At 44.1% G+C, this 16,404-nt stretch overlaps 1 long non-coding RNA gene across 3 annotated transcripts; it reads right to left on the minus strand.

The window, feature by feature from the left end:
- Nucleotides 1-202: 202 nt before the first annotated feature.
- LOC144114652 (uncharacterized) lies at nt 203-16,017 on the minus strand. 3 transcript variants are annotated; one of them, XR_013311076.1, is made up of 3 exons: nt 13,360-13,585; nt 1,558-4,866; nt 203-665 (listed from the first exon to the last, which is right to left on the minus strand). It is a non-coding gene; the product is annotated as an uncharacterized LOC144114652 (long non-coding RNA). The 3 variants fall into 3 exon arrangements; XR_013311077.1 differs by having other exon boundaries at nt 203-4,177; nt 4,739-4,866; nt 13,360-13,579; XR_013311075.1 differs by having other exon boundaries at nt 203-4,866; nt 13,360-16,017.
- Nucleotides 16,018-16,404: the final 387 nt, after the last annotated feature.

Genomic DNA, 16,404 nt, shown 5'->3' on the forward strand with positions numbered 1-16,404 from the left:
CTTTTCATGAAAACAGTTACTTATGGTACTGAGTACTGTGTAACAAGAAAGTATCTGCTGAGACTATGTTCAACTGTAAAAAATGTCTGAACAGTGAAAAGTAAATCATTCATAGTGTCGTGGCGCAGGGGTTCACTCGAACCCGGGCTCCGTTGGGTAACGTGTCTGCGCCTTCGGGTTGAAGAAATATGGAACTTCAAGCTTGGGAAAACGAAAAACAAACAAGTTTACTGGCACTTTTCATGAAACTTGATTACATAATTTAAAAGGAAACCGAAAGAGCAAACAGTCAAGAATTAAAAGTTCATAGCGTCGAGCAACTGGATGAGCCTTGTCGTCAGGGCCCAGAGCGATCGTTCGTACTCAGGACACTCGTTAAATACACTGAGGCTCCGCCGCTTTCACCACACGATTCACAGATCGGAAGAGTCGCCGCACATAGCACGCTGAGCTCTGTGGGAATGGGCGAGGAGGATACGGAGGTCCGCTGCTACTTTGTCCTCGGGAATGCGCTTCTGCCCGCTTCCTTTTGTCATCTTGTCCATCGTCGGTCGCGTCTCACGGTCCGGCACAAGGGGAGCGTGCGTGGGAGATTCCACGGGTAGTTTCCCCGATACATCTTTTTTCTTTTTCGTAAGGTCAACGAGGGGTCAAACAACGTGTCCCTAGCAGGGTTGTAACAATAGTTAACAGCAAATTGAGAATAATAAAAGGAGCATTACAAAAAACCTGTTTACTTATAAGAACAGATAACACAGTGTCCCCAAAAATATCTGGGAGGAATGTATGCAAAAGGACATAGCAAACATGTTTGAAGTTTTCTGCCAGCATCTCGCCTCACCCCCCCCCCCCCCCCCTCTTCCCAGAAAAAAAAAAACTTGAAGCATGTTAAGAGTAATTCAAGAATTGGTAGAAGTGTTTAAGTTCATTCTAAATATAGATTTTTTAAAGTATTTGCAAGATACCAAGTTATCATGAGAAGTACTGAATATAGAATATTCAATCTGTGGTAGAAGAAGCACCAAAAGATATTGACAGAACTAGGGGGCTCTGCTGATCCTGTGCCATTGTCTTGTGGTGCTGCTGTTGCCATGGTATACCAACAACTCACCAATGTACGGTTCTCCTCTGTTGTATGTTAGCTATGTGCATGTTTGACAGAGTTTTCCATGGCCACTTTTGTTAAATCCTATCATCCAGAAATCTTGAGTCATAGTCATGACCTTGTGCTGCACTGCTATCTTCTGTTTTGTCAGCCTCAAAGGTTTGCAGAATATGGCTGTGTTGGTGCCTTGTGTACCAGTTGCCTGGCATTATGCCAGTGAATGGAGCGTGCGTGTTCCCTCATGATTGCCTTGGAAATGTTGCTATGGGTTATGGCGCATGTATATGGGTTTTTCTGCGCAACCAAATTTCGTTGAGTTTTGTCAGGATCATGCATGCCAGAAGGGCTCGTAGTTATTATATCAGAGCAGTGTGAATGTGAAAAAACATACTGCAGTGGGTAAATGAAAACTAAAAAGACTGGTACGATGTAAAGCTGCTGAAACCGCTCACCAGTTCTTGAAAAAGTGAACATATCGCCACTAAATTAAAGCTTCTGTTTGGGCGAGTTTGTAATGATCCATTTGCTTCAGTGGTTGTGTTGCTTGTCTTCCTTTCATGTGTTCCGTCTTCCTGCACTCTTTAACAATCACATCACTACTACGCTTCACAATTTTTTACCTAATGTGTTTGTCTTGGGTGGCTTGAAAAAATGGCTCAAGCTTGCAGATCTGCAATGTCAACAGGCCGGCATATCAAGGTCCACAGAATGTTAAAGTACGGAATAACTTGGACGGTGATCTGCGTGCATTGCTAAATAATCAATTTCAAAAAGAACTGCCTAACTATGTTATTGACATTGTATGTGTAAATAAATAAAAAATACTTGAATGCTTCCTTCCCAAAAAATTGATGCCGTGCAATGACACCATTTTTTAGACATCAACTGATAATCCTTATCGCATGCTTTGTAGCATTTCCAGCCTTTTTAGCGTTTCCAGCAGTTAGCCTGTCTGTAAACGCGTTTTTTTGTTATTGTTTCAGCGATGTAGGTGCCGATTAAACCAAGGCGCAGTGTTAGTGCATGAATCTGTCAATAAGAACAGCATGTTTATTACTGTTTATCAACGTGTACTGTACGCACTAAGTGGCATATGAACCAAGTCACTCACACATGGATAATCTAGTCCGCAGAAAATGTTCCTTATTTCGCACGAAACGCGACCACAGAATGGAAAAAGCCAATTCAGCAGCGAGAAAAGGTAATCGATGTGTTGCGGGTGTGAAAAATGAGATCTATGCATAGGGACAGAATGCCGAAAAAAACTCCGGACCATAATCAGCTCGGCATTCTTTCCGGCTTTCCTCAGCAGCGCCTCGCGGAAAGTCAACTTCACGCGACCACATGTTCCCTTTAACAGTGTACCATACTGTACAGAAAACTAACATCCACATCAATGTGGCGCTGCATGTGACCGAAGGTGTGGTTTGACTGCCTATTTATGAGGACTGGAAGGAATACATCACTCGTCTGACATCTGCACTGTGCAGAAAGTTGTGTGGACTCTGTTGTGCAGCTCCTTAACTTATGTTTCGAACAGAAAACTCGCAGTGCCTTGGTGCGAAGTACACTGTAGGAAACGGCTTGTTTGATGAGAAGGGGCCTGGTCTTGCAGTGTCAGTAATCGTAATTTTTATTTTTGGTTAAGTACACAGACAATGAATACAGGGGAAAGGATGATGCACTGCTGCTGCTGCTTGCCATTTACTGTTCGCACTCTTGCACAGACTTATGCAGTAAAGAGTGCTGGCACTGTGAATGAATAAGAATCACCATCATGACGGCAGGTTCCTGCAGTAAATTGTCGGCCGGAGTAGATGTGCAGTTTTCTCTTTTCAGACTATGAATTATTTCTGTTCAGACAATTTCTCAGGTTATCAGATATGGTTCTTCCCGTTACAATATGTCAAAGATATGTTGGCATCTGCATACTCTACAATGAAAGCTGAGGAAACCACCATTCTCTGACTTACATTTTTTCAATGCTCGTGAAAACAATCATTCAAATGTACCCCAGTCTGCCGTTAAAGAAACCGTACCTAAGACAGCGGGATGCAATGTACAATGAATCCTGTGCACTGAAAAAAATCCGTTATGTTTTTTTTTTTCGCATTCTATTCGTGCAAGAAATGGTTGGCCTAGTCATCTGGCACAACGATTGCAGCTCGTTTGGCACAGAAAAGAACCACTTTGACATTGAATCATTGAATCGCTGTCCGATTTTCTCTTGGCTATATATATGGCAGTTTGGTTGCTCTGAAGAGCAATGAGGAGACAGTGCCTTTGTTAAAGGACTGCTTCCATACAATTCATTCCACCGTAAACTTGTCAAGACAGCTATCGTGAAGACATCTCTTCAATGTCATGTTCACACCATGTTGGCATCAGGTCCTCAAAGAATGCACACCTAGCAGAAGCACAGTATGTCAACTATGTTTTGGCAAATGTTGCTGAAAGGTTATGGGGGCTTAACGTCCCAAAGCGACTCAGGCTATGAGGGATGCCGTAGTGAAGGGCTCCGGAAATTTCAACCTCCTAGGGTTCTTTAACGTGCACTGACATCGCACAGTACACTTGCCTCTAGAATTTCGCCTCCATCGAAATTCAGCCGCCACGGCTGGGATTGAACCCGCGTCTTTCGGGCCAGCAGCCGAGCGCCATAACCACTGAGCCACCGCGGCGGGTGTTGCTGAAGGCTTCATGGTATAGTCTCCAGGACATTTCAGCTGTTGCATAGCTTGAAAATCAGGCAGCAAACTAATGTCAGTGTTTTTTTTTCTGCACAGCACTTGTTGCATTACTTTGTAGGATGAGGGCAACCACTTCTGGGAAAAAAGTGTACAAAGAAATATGTAAGGAAAAAATTCCACTGCACAATATTCAGTGTATTAGACCCTGCTGTCATCGGGCAGGTGTTCAGAAGGGCACACTGGGGTACATATGTTTTCCGCTCCTCACGCCACAGTTTCACCTGAGGCTGCAGGATGTGAAAATAAATAAATTTTCAAATGACCACCTCCATAAGCATTTCAACATTGTAAAGAAAAGAATGGAAGCTTCGCCAACCTGCGCCTGCAAAGAGAACAAAGCCACTCAAAAAATAATGAAAACAAAGCTGTTCACTTGCATTGTGATGACCACTCGGGAAAAAAAGCACACAAGAAAAACAGTTGTGGTGAAAATTAAGCGGTATTTGGTCTTGAGATATGACTGCGGTTAAGTGCAGAGGAACTGAGCTTAACAGCAGTTCTAAGCTCTAAATTTACAAGTATAAGCAGCAAGAACAATTTAATTTAGTCCAACCAGTGAGGAATGAAACCGAAATTAAACTTTGGGAGTAAGACAGGCTCAACACTTTACCTCAGCTTTGACGCACAGACTCTAGCATCGATACAGCCAGATTTGGGAAAGGCTAAACTCAGCAGTGCAGTGTCTGCCATTGTGCAGACATCCTGCACAAGAATTGGAATTTTGTTAGGGAACATGCAAATGGTGCTAACATGAACACAGAAACATATGCAAACAGATAGGTGAACCAGGGAACCTATAACTCCAGTACAAAAGGTGCAAACGCACACAGAAACCTGGAAGGATTCTGCATAGCCAACAAAGCCCACATATACATTGGCTCACCATCGTTGATACAGAGCAGCCAAGAAACCACATTCCTCACAGGGAGGTCACAGGCAAATGAATGTGTGCATCAATGACATCCTCCTCGTGAGTCTTCAGGAATGCCTGTAGCTGATGCCTGCAGCTGCCTGCAGACCAGGAAGTGATAAACAACTGGTGAACAAGCAAGTCGTCTACAGGGCCACTGTGGATACAACAGCAAACACAGAATCGGACACCCAGTGCGAATCTTGCCATCATGTCTCTCACGGCCTGAGAGGCACTTCGCACCGCTGTACAACTTTTGCGGCCGGGAAAATGTTCAAGTTTCTAAGATTATAATTTGCTATTCACTGCTTGTTGTTATGCAGAAAAGCATACTGTAATCCCAGTGTATATATCTGAATCTTCTTTTTATTTTGCTTCCCAATTTGTTATGGATAGTTTTGACGGGGGACGAAAGTACCATATTAACGAGGCATGCCTCTATAACCATGCAGTATTCGAAAAACACCACCTGGTTTCGCATGATATGCATGGCCTTCCTAAAGAATGTCCCTCATCCCTGCTATGACAAAAAAAAAATACAGAAATGGTAGGGCAGTAAGTTGAGCACACAGAAAAGGTATTATGCAAAACTTTCTGAAATAAACAGCAGCCAGCCAAACAAGCTTCAGTGTTCATTTTGAGAGTCCTTTCAATGTTCCTGTTATGAGGAAGCCCACTAACTTTGCATGCATCTTCTAATGTGGCTGTATCAAAGGACGAACAGCATGATAAACACTGCCACTATAGTGGGAGTGATGCATAGGGAGACTCTGGATACAAATGATGGCAGGGGGTCACCTTTATCTCGGCCATGGAAGAACAGATGTGGTAACTTGCAGACAGTGGCTACATACAGAGTGCTACAACGTGGAGTTTCTGGAGTGCGCCCATGGCAATAAACAGACTCACAGTAAAGTATTCCTGCATCATGGTCGGCTGCTGAAGTGTCAAGCAACAGTGATTTCTGCATATTTCCAACCAGTCTGCTGGCACTTAGTGATTGCCAAATGGCCATTACTTCAAACATTTCTGGTCATGTGCCACTCTGTGTCAAAAAGAGGTGGCACCTTGCCCATTTTCAAAGTTCACTCGCACTTGACAAGGAAATGTGTGAACCAGTCAGAAAGGCAATGCAGCAAGCAATACAGCACTTGATGTAAACAATAGGATTCCAAGTCAGCATGATATGTCCGGCAGTCTGTCCCACACCTCCATTTCAGAAGGGACACAACTTTCAACAAAATTTAGTTTATTTCTAGCTGTATTTACATGACATTTTTTGAGCAATTTAAAAATAATTTTATGACTGCTCTCATCAAATGTCACTGTTTTATGTGCAGAACCTTATTTTCCGATATATATTTTTCTTGAAACCTGCAAAGCTAAGAAAATATGGCAGAAGGCTAGTTCAACATTCATTGTTCTTGCACGGTGAAGTCATTCTTGTAATTCTTTTTGTTTTGCAAAGCTCAAATTTTTGTTTTGAATTTTTGAGATTCAGTGTTCATTGACATATGAGAGTGAGAAGACAATTTCATACAAGAAATTTAAAATTCATAAATTTGAAAAAAAAAAAGTTTTCTAAACCTGCGCTGCGGTCCTAGGAGTGCAACGAAACAAGTGGTCCAGAAAACATAAAACTGTTGGGGACAAGTATGCTCCATAAGGCCATAAGACCAGTCCCAACAGAAGTGTAGAGACCTTCTTTCAAAAAAAAAAAATTTTGCTCCATATATCATGCTCTAAAGTGTAAGACATCACCTTCATCTGGGCATTTTGCAAGAATTATTGTTCAGGAACTGGTCCTTGTTGGCAAAGTTTATCTCCGCATGTAGTCAGGTATCGAGGTGCCCTGTCATGCCTCAAAAAATAAACCGTGGATGATGCCATTCTGGTTTAAAATGGAAGTGCTTAACAGAAGAAAAATTTGAAGATTTCCGCATTTTTTAAACTAAACTTGGAGTCTAAATTTAAGCAAACTTTTTTGGAGTTTCGCCTGAAACCTTGATCTAGCACTGTTTGAATTAAACTTGAACCTTGCATTGTTCTGTAATTTAATAAAAAGTACATAGATTTCTGCGGAAATGGCCACATTGAGGACCAGAAAATGCTATGTGGGCAACGGTGCTAGACAAAAAAATTTGCCAAATGGTCAACCCATTTAGTTTCGCATATTAAAAGAACTAGAAAAATATTTTTGTTGGCGGGAAATAAATTTTTATAAAGGAGTTCCAGCGATGTGGTGCCAGCACCTGTTATGGTCCGTCCGGTAAAACGCTGCTTTTATTTCCGGCCTTGCTAAACTCTAGCAATTGCCATTATCATTGGACATATTGTGAGAAGATGGCGCAATGGAGCCATTTCAGTGTTTTCATTTATTCTTAAAGAATATGTTTGGGTGGAATACTCATGGTATACAGTGTGTGCCATGTTATTCCCTATAGATACGATCTAAACGCAGGATTTAAAAAGCCAATCTGAAAGTGTTAGTTGTATAAGCATTTATTATTTACATTGCACTTGACTGAGGCATTAGCCTCATCGATTATTCAACTTCCAAAGCTGTGGTGTACATCAAATGCAAAGTTTAATAAACCATTAGTATTGAATTAAATAGGACACCTTGTATATGCACAAAATATGAAGGGAGACTGCATATTACAGCAAAAAAGGGCTATAACATCATGTGGCCTGAATTGGGAACAGCTGGGGATAAGAGTTAATGGAGAATACCTAAATAATCTGTGATTTGCTGATGACATTGCCTTGCTGAGTCACTCACGAGATGAATTGCAAAGCATGATCAATGATTTAGACAGGCAGAGCAGAACGGTGGGTCTAAAAATTAACATGCAGAAAGCCAAAGTAATGTTCAATAGCCTAGCAATGGAACAGTAGTTCACAATTGGAAGCGAGATGCTGGAAGTGGTAAGGGAATATGTCTACTTAGGGCAGGCAGAGACTTGATCCGGATCATGAGAGGGATATAACTAGAAGGATAAGAAGGGTGGAGCGTATATGGCAGGTTCTCTCTGATCATGAATAGCAGTTTACCAATATCCCTCAACAGAAAAGTGTACAACAGCTGTATCTTGCCGGTACTCGCCTATGGGGCAGAAACGTAAAGGCTAACGAAAAGGGTTGTGGGGACCTGCCCTGCAGCCCCCTGAGTTTGCTTTCCCGCGAGGCACCGTGCAGCGGAGGTCTCACCTCGAGGCTGAGCGCATTCCCTTGTGAGTTACATTAACTGGCAAGAGAGGGCGCCAGCATCGCTGCGCGGAGGCTGCCAAAGCCCACGCGCGGGAGAGGGGGTCTTCGGCTGGGATCGTCGGCACCGGGCGGACGTGTCGCTCGCGGCTCCGCTCTTCGCCGGCGGGGCAAAGAAGCGACGGGGAGACAGGCTCCCGTACTCGTCCCGTCCGGCCTGCGGAGTTTATATCCCTTGCCCTAGCGCGGGCGAACATTCGCTCGGGACCTTGCTGGTGAGTCGGACGACCTCGATTCATTAGCGTACCTTGTTGCTAGCTGGCGTTATTGTTTCTGTAGCAATAAATGCCTGTTTGTGTCAGCCAATGTGTCGTTCCTTTGTTCCCCCAGAGCAAGGCCCGCCGTGGTCGGCGAGCGCTCGGTAGAGTACGCGATCACGGGGTGAGGTCCGGGCGGCTTTGAACCGTGTCAGCCGCGATTGAGTGGGGAGAACGTACTTATCTCCCCCATTCAACCCCCACAGGGTTCAGTTTAAGTTAAGGACAACACAGCGAGCCATGGAAAGAAAAATGTTAGGTGTAACGTTATGAGACCGGAAGCGGGCAGAGTGGGTGAGGGAACAAACACGGGTTAATGGCATCCTAGTCGAAATTAAGAGGAAGAAATGGGCTTGGGCAGGGCATGTAATGCAAAGGCAAAACAACCATTGGTCCTTAGGGGTAACGGAGTGGATTCCAAGAGAAGGCAACAGTAGCAGGGGACGGCAGAAAGTTAAGTGGGCGGATGAGATTAGGAAGTTTACGGGGATACGGTGGCTGCAGCTGGCAAAGGACAGGGTTAATGGGAGGGACATGGGAGAGGCCTTTGCCCTGCAGTGGGCGCAGTCATGCTGATGATGATAATGATGAAGATAGATGGCATGATCATATACTTTTGTTGGCATTCTTAGCGATATGAAAGCCTCAGTTACCTTCCTTTCAGCTTTACCTCTTGCCTTTGCAAAGAACACTGTGTTTTCAAGGGCAGGGCAGCAGCCATGTTTCTTGCATTTACTACAGTGCATTGCCAAATGGACATACTCCCACACGGTAGGCGAATCTCGGCCTGTATTCCAATTTGTGTCCCTGTTGAAAACGTCCCTTTCAGCGACACCTAACTGGCCAAAATGCCAGAAGCAGATGTGCATCTACTTCCGCTATTTGGGGCAGTCAGGTGTCACCGAATGGAATTTTGAAAAAAGACTGCGCAAAACCAACAACACAGGAGAAAGACAGACGAAACGACTGCAACTCTGCAACTGTGTATTCACTTGGAAAGCGAGTGAATAGATCAGCAAAAAGGCAAGACCAGGCTTCAACAAGCTGACTATCCTACTCTGCTCAGTTGCCAAAGTGTTACTGAAAAAGGTTAAAAAAAGAAAAGTATAATAACAGAGCAAAAAACGATGTTGCCAAACAGAAAACTAAACCTGTGATAATTCCTTATATTCATAAGATGGCACACAATCTGAAACATGTTGAGGCAAAGTTTAAAGTTCGTGTAGTTTTTCCACCCCCAAGAAGCTGTTCTCCTTGTGTGGCAAAATGGATTCAAACAAACCGAAAAAAGCAGAATGCCAGAAAAAGCATGTGACGCCGTTTGTGAAATGTTCAGTGGGCGTAGTTTATCAGATCCTGCTGACGTGTGGGAAATCTTACATTGGCCAAACGGGCTGATGTATTAATGATAGCCTTGCTGACCATAATCACGCATTAAAGAACGGCACGGGTTCTTTCTTACCACATTACTGTAAAGCCTGCAGGGAAAAAGAAGAAAAAATGCCAGGCGAAGCTGAAGAAAACAAAAATCCTAAGCAGGGGCAAAGATACTACAGCCCGTGAACTTATAAAGGCGTTCTACATCAACAAAGGCAGAAGAGATTATGTAAGCACACCCTCGCTTACAATTGACAGAAAAGAAAGTGTCTTGTTAGATATGTGCTGAGACACATTTTTTTTCTATAGCCATTTGTTACCTTATTTTCTGCTTGTGCGCATGTGTAGGTCCCTGTCCGCTCTTGCCGTTTTGCCTATATATTCACTTGCTTCAATAGGTGAATAAACAGTTGCACTTGTTTCGTCTGTCTTCCCCCAGCGTTGTCTGCTTTGCGCGTCTGTTTTCAAAACCATGCACCAACTTAGCCCCCCAGAGAGTATTACCGAATGGGATGTTTTTGAATGAGCCGCAAGTTGGAATAAAGGGCCGTGTTGATGGCCCTGAGACGCACTGTGTTTGCTTATGCCTTTTTTTTGTTAACTCTTTCAGCTCTTAATCTTTTGCTCAACCTTGGGTACACCTTGGCAAGCTTACGAGAGGAGGTCTAAAATTTGTGGCCGTTGATGGAACGAAAGACAAGGGTTGTACCAAAAGAGTCTATTCATTCAAACATCCCTCAACATATTTGCCATTGATGTCAGTGTGTTTCTTGTTGTGGCAGATTTGTTTTTCCTAATATGCTTTGAAATTATTCCTTTGTAGCTTTTGCAATTCACTGTTCCGAGTGGCAATGGTCTCATTTCTGGAAATAAACAGTGGTCCTAGATGAATCTTCATTCACAAAATGCTGTTGGAATTCAACAAATCAATAGGTGGGCCTGAGCTCATAGTGAAAATGGCGCAGTATCCTTGTTCATTTTTGTTCTTTCAAGAATGTCGCCGTTGTCTTCGCACCACCTCCGCTTTCTTCTCATATTTATAGTCAGTATATGTATTTGGAAAAGCACCATGAAGCAGTTATACTTCTAAAACGACATAGAAACTCAACTCTAAGCTTGACAAGACAGAAAATCCATGCAGCAAAATGTATTGCCAAAGTCCACAAAAATTTGGAGCTCCTCGTATAAGTGGCACCAATAACATAGGCTTACTCGTTACCTGCCTGCAACTTTCTTGGCGTTGTGAGAAACGTGATGCACGTAAGGCATTGAACACACTCGCTTCCTCTCTTCATTGCTCTTCAAATGCTGTGTGTGTGTGTAGTTTTCATTGCTCCTCCTTCCTTTCTTGCTTTTTCACTTTTTTTTACAGGACTATACCCACACCAAATCTTTGCTTGCGTGTTTTCTTGTTTGAAACGATGCATTAGACATTAGTATATATGGATCACCCCATACACATCAATGGCTAAATAATTTACAATCTGGATCACCCCATACACATCAATGGCTAAATAATTTACAATCGAATTTCCTCTTGATGCTGCTTCGGTTCCAGCGGCAAGGAGATGGTTGTGATATCAAAGGTCGGTGTAGGCCACATGCGGCATAAAATAAACTGCAATATAACTGCTCCTTCTTTGTTTTCATTAACTGCAATGCTAAAACCAGCCTGTCTCAAGAGTGAGAATGACTACAAATGAAGAAGCAGTGACCTATATTGACCTTTGATGTCATAGCCATTGTCTGGCTGTCTAAACCAAAACAGCATGAGAAAATAAATTGAATTTTAAATCACATAGCAGGCCTAGCTAAATACCATGTGGTGATCCATGTATTCTAATATCTTATGCTTCACTACAGAGAAGACAAGATGTAACTAAAATTAGGTGTCATTTTCGAAAGTGAGTGACAGTATGACATTTACTGTGGCCTCCCTTTATTCTTGTTTAACCATGTTCACAATACATCAACCTTTTCATGCAGTTCAGATTATAGTAACTGCATGAAGCTTATATATGTAATAAAGTACACTACTTGTGCAATGTATGAAAGAACTCTGACTGGCACCTACAAAATGTGCCAACTTTCTTCTTCTGTCATGAGTATGTTTGCAATTCGTAACGGTTGGAGAAAGCTTAGCTAGGAGCACAAGCGGCCATCTCAGCAAGAATGAAACTATTAATGACCTCACTGACACCATGTCTGGCTTCTTTTTTTTAAATGCATATAATTTCATACATGTAGAATTGCAAAGGAAATTAGCACAGCTCAAAACGGGACTAAGCCTTTGCAAGTTTGTTCAGCGTTACGCTATGCGTATGACCCTTTCAAATGTTGAGAACTGGAAGTGATTTCCTCACTAAATTCCCTTCAGATATAGTTTCATGCACCTACATTTCGAGCAATCTATCTCGAGTCAACATACACTGAAGCTGGGTGCAACACTAATGAGGTGTATATTTCAGTGTTTGCCGTTCAGAAACTTTGTACGCCACAGCTCTCTGGAATATAAAATTGCGCATATGAAAGATCTGTTTTTAGATGGACCAGCTTATTATTAGTCTTTATACAACCTCACTTACACAGCTTTAGACCCGATATCTAAAAGCAATCTTTGTACAACGTACAGTTATGAGCAGGTTTTATTGCTCTCTAAGTGCATAGCAATCGTGAACCTCATGTTAACTAAATTATTTAAGGATGAAGTGCACTTTTGAGAGTAATTTTAAAGTTCTCTGAAAAATTTCAGCCCCCAAATGAATGCTGCATAACTACACACAATATAAGCTTCAGCTATGACTGGGCACAAATCAAACAAAACTTAGAAGAACATTGAGGATAAATTAAAGTTGACCTGCTACTCAACAGACTATGATATTCTAATGTCAAAGGAACTGCTGTCACCGAAAACTGAGCTTTAATAAGACGGAAAACACCAAAAGGTGAACTACAGGTGTTATCACCCGCTGATTTTGCAAGTAAACTGCGTGCGTGCGTAGGCGCCAAATTTTGGGCATATCCAAAAAAAGCCAGAAAATACCAGGAGTTTCTAAAGCATTTGCATGACTGCAACAAGATGAAAATAGCCCAAGTTGTGGAAAATTTCTAACAAAAAAAAAGCATTACCTAGAATATTTACCTGTACCATTCACGGCTTTTAAAGCCAGAAAATACCAGGAGGTTCTAAAACATTTGCATGATTGAACAAGATGAAAATAGCCCAAGTTGTGGCAAATTTCTAATAAAAAAATAGCATTACCTAGAATATTTACCTGTACCATTCACGGTACCTTGTTCTTCACAACTTCTTTCTGTTCCTCTCTAAGAAGAAAGTCCACAGGGTAAACTGTTTTGTGGTCGTGGAACGCAGCCATTTGCACATACATTGAATTAAGCTTGCCCAAACGGCACTTTTTTACGCCATGTATTCATGCACTCTTACGCACTAAAAAAAAAAAAAAAACTGGGACAGCCCAATGTCCCAGATAAATTGTCCAAACGGCACTCTTTTACGCCATGTATTCATTTAGTCTCTTACGCGCTAAAAAAAAACAAAAACGGACAGCACAGTTGTCCCAGATAAATTGCTCACCTTCATTAAACTTATCCCATACCACCCCTACGGCAGACATCGTTGCTTCACCGCCTTGCCGGCGTCGATGCAAAGAATGAAAGCGACAAAATACCCACCTTGCATTAAGCTTGTCCAAACGGCACTCTCATAGTCCTGATAGTCGCCACAAGCGGCAGTCATCGTTGCTGTCGTCGAAAAGCACGTACACCCAGAGGCATCAGGGCGCCGCCATTTGCAATTACCGGCGTCGCGTCTAAAAAACACTTTGCATTGGGAACAGCTGCTCCGCGTGCGCGTTGGCGTAGGCAACCATGGCATGTACATAGTTGTCATGGCAACAGCTGCTCAGCGCGCGCATTGGCGTGGGCAACATTGGGATTGTCTGCAGCGGCTAGCAAACGGAAATACGCGACCGGGAACCCATAATGAATGAACAAGGCTCAAATGCGAAGGAAGCAGGGATAAGGATGTGTTTGAAATGGGACCGCCAACATGCGCGACGAGGGACGAACACATCGGTAATTACTGCCACTGGGGTCTATTACTGCAGACCCCTACAGAGAGCATGTACTACTGCCAGAAGCTCTGCTTGAAAAAAAGGGTAAAATCTGGAAGCCGCAGTTAAAAGGACCAGTCAAAACACGAACAGAATATTTCCCCACCTGCCTTTTCGTTGCATTGCGAGGCGTCGGTTGGTATATTGCAATATTTGTAGGTAGGGTCGTGAAATGATCTAGTAGACAATTTAGAATACGGGGCGGTAAAGGTTTTGCATTTTCGGGGGAAATAGCACTGAAAACAATGTGGACAGAGGACCCACTGCATATCGCAGGAAGGATGTAAATTGCCACGTCTAAAGGCTCTAGTAGTCTTTGCAGAAACACAACCTGTGGGGTATGGAAACGAGACCAGAGGGCACCTAGAAAGGAGGTCGGCTGGCAACAGAAAATGCTTTGCGAACGGTGGAAATGTGAGTCATAGATTCTGAGGTACGTCTGCACAGTCAGAAAGTGAAGTCGAGTTATCAGAGGGGGAATGCGGGCTTCAAGGTACAGCACATTGGTATCCACAAGTTTGGGAAGGCCAAGGCACATCCGAAGCGCTTCCCTCTCCAAAAGGACGAGAGGGCGAAGTTTGTATGTAGCCGAGGCTGCAAACAACACAGATCCGAATTCTAAAATGGGCCTGGCATACATTATGTAAATCGTTAATAGTGCATCTCTGCGCATACCGTACCGGCGACTGCATAACCTACGTATAACGTACATGCCCATGGCACGAGCCCCTTTCACCGCGACATTGTCTGTGTGTGGCCGCCAGGTGAGTTTTCCGTCATAAATGACCTCTAAATATTTTAGCGAATGAAACTGAGGTGCTGGTTGTAATTGAATGTGAGAGAGACCACTGCATGATCTTGTAGAGGGAAAATATATATGCCACAGATCCCCGGAGAAAACTCGGGCTGAGAATGAACTACATTTAATACACCCTACGTGACCCAAACACTAGCACACAAAACTAACAAACCTAACACAAAACACAGACTACCAATACACACTACCCGGGAACGCCCAGTCTACTAGTGTTCGGCGTTCGTGCTCACGGTTCGGTGCTGATGAAGCGTTGCATGGGTCCAGTAGCCGGCGTCGAGGTGGCGTTCGAAGTGCTCAGGCTGGCGGCGTCGTACAAGCTCCCGGTGCCAGCGCCCGTGGAGATGTTGCTGGTGACGTTGGCGTTGTGGGCACCTCCCGGATGGGCGGCAACAGCGCTGGAGGCACCCCTGGCCGCAGCAGGTGGTTGCGTCAGCCCTTTACTCCCCGGAACGGGCTCAGGAACGGCAGGAAGTCCACGGTGCGACGCCGTACGTAGAGCTCGAGATCGCCGGAGCAGTAGCCGGCGCTGCTCTCTTCCACCCGAGGTGTTCCTGACCCGCCGGAACCTCCGCTTCTCTGTTCTTTCCCACGTGCCACGCTATCCCTCGCGCTTTTGTAACCTTGGCGTTGGTCTACACGTCATCCTTGTCGTCGTCTTCTCTTCACCACCAATCATCTCTTCCCACCTCACCGAATACAACTTCTTCATCTGCTTCATTCTTGCTCCATCTTCTTTATTCTTGGGTTGTTGTTGTTGCGTCAAATACGATGACACATACTCACGGTGGGGGATTGGCCAGGGTTTGGTTTAGTTTATACTTCTATTTCAAACTTCCTATTATATGTGTGTCACGGATCTCCCCGGAGAACACTCGGACCGAAAGAATGGACTAGGCGACAGGTGTACCCACAAAGACGCACATTTAATACACCGTACGCGACACACACACTAGAACACAAAACTAACAAAAATAACACAAAGCACTTATAAGAATAAAAATACGCACGACTCGGGAACACTGCTACCAGCGTCTACTATTAGCGTTCTACTGTTAGTGGTCGGCGTTCGTGCTCACGGTTGGTTCGGAGCAGCTGCGGCGTTGTATGGATCCAGTAGCCGGCATCGAGGCGGCGTTCGACGTGTTTGGGCTGGCGTCGCTGGCTGCGTCGTATAAGCTCCCGGTCCAAGCGCCCGTGGAGGTGATGCCGGTGTTGTTGGCGTTGGGGGCACCACCCGGATGGGTGGCAACAGCGCTGGAGACACCCCTGGCCGTAGCAGGTGGTAGCGTCCTTCGTTGACTCCCCGGAACGGACTCAGGCACGGCAGGAAGTCCACGATGCGGAGCCGTAGAACGCGAGCTCACCGGAGCAGTAGCCGGCGTCGCTCTCTTCCAGCCGAAGCGTCCTTGACCCGCCGGAGCCTCTGCTTCTCTGTTCTTCTCCCCCGTGCCTCGCTCTCCCTCGCCCTTTTATAGTTGTTGTCCACGTAGTATGGCACATGCCCACATAAGGGGATTGGCCTAGAATTTGGGGGCACAGAGACTTTTTGAGGTAAATAATTCCTGGACGAAATTAAAATGAATGGTGAGGACGGAAGAAGTAAACAAAAAGGAACAACGAAATGAAACGGGAAATGCATAACGCACGCATGAGATCGAGACTGATGTTTATAGTCGAGTAAAATGATAATTGTAAGTATAAAATAATATTGAAAAATTTAACTATAGGTAGCCTTCTTGGTTCCATTAAAAAATTTTGCACGGCAGTAAAAACAGGCTTGTATGCTGT

This window comes from Amblyomma americanum, chromosome 1 (assembly GCF_052857255.1).
Source record: "Amblyomma americanum isolate KBUSLIRL-KWMA chromosome 1, ASM5285725v1, whole genome shotgun sequence".
Taxonomy (NCBI): domain Eukaryota; kingdom Metazoa; phylum Arthropoda; class Arachnida; order Ixodida; family Ixodidae; genus Amblyomma; species Amblyomma americanum.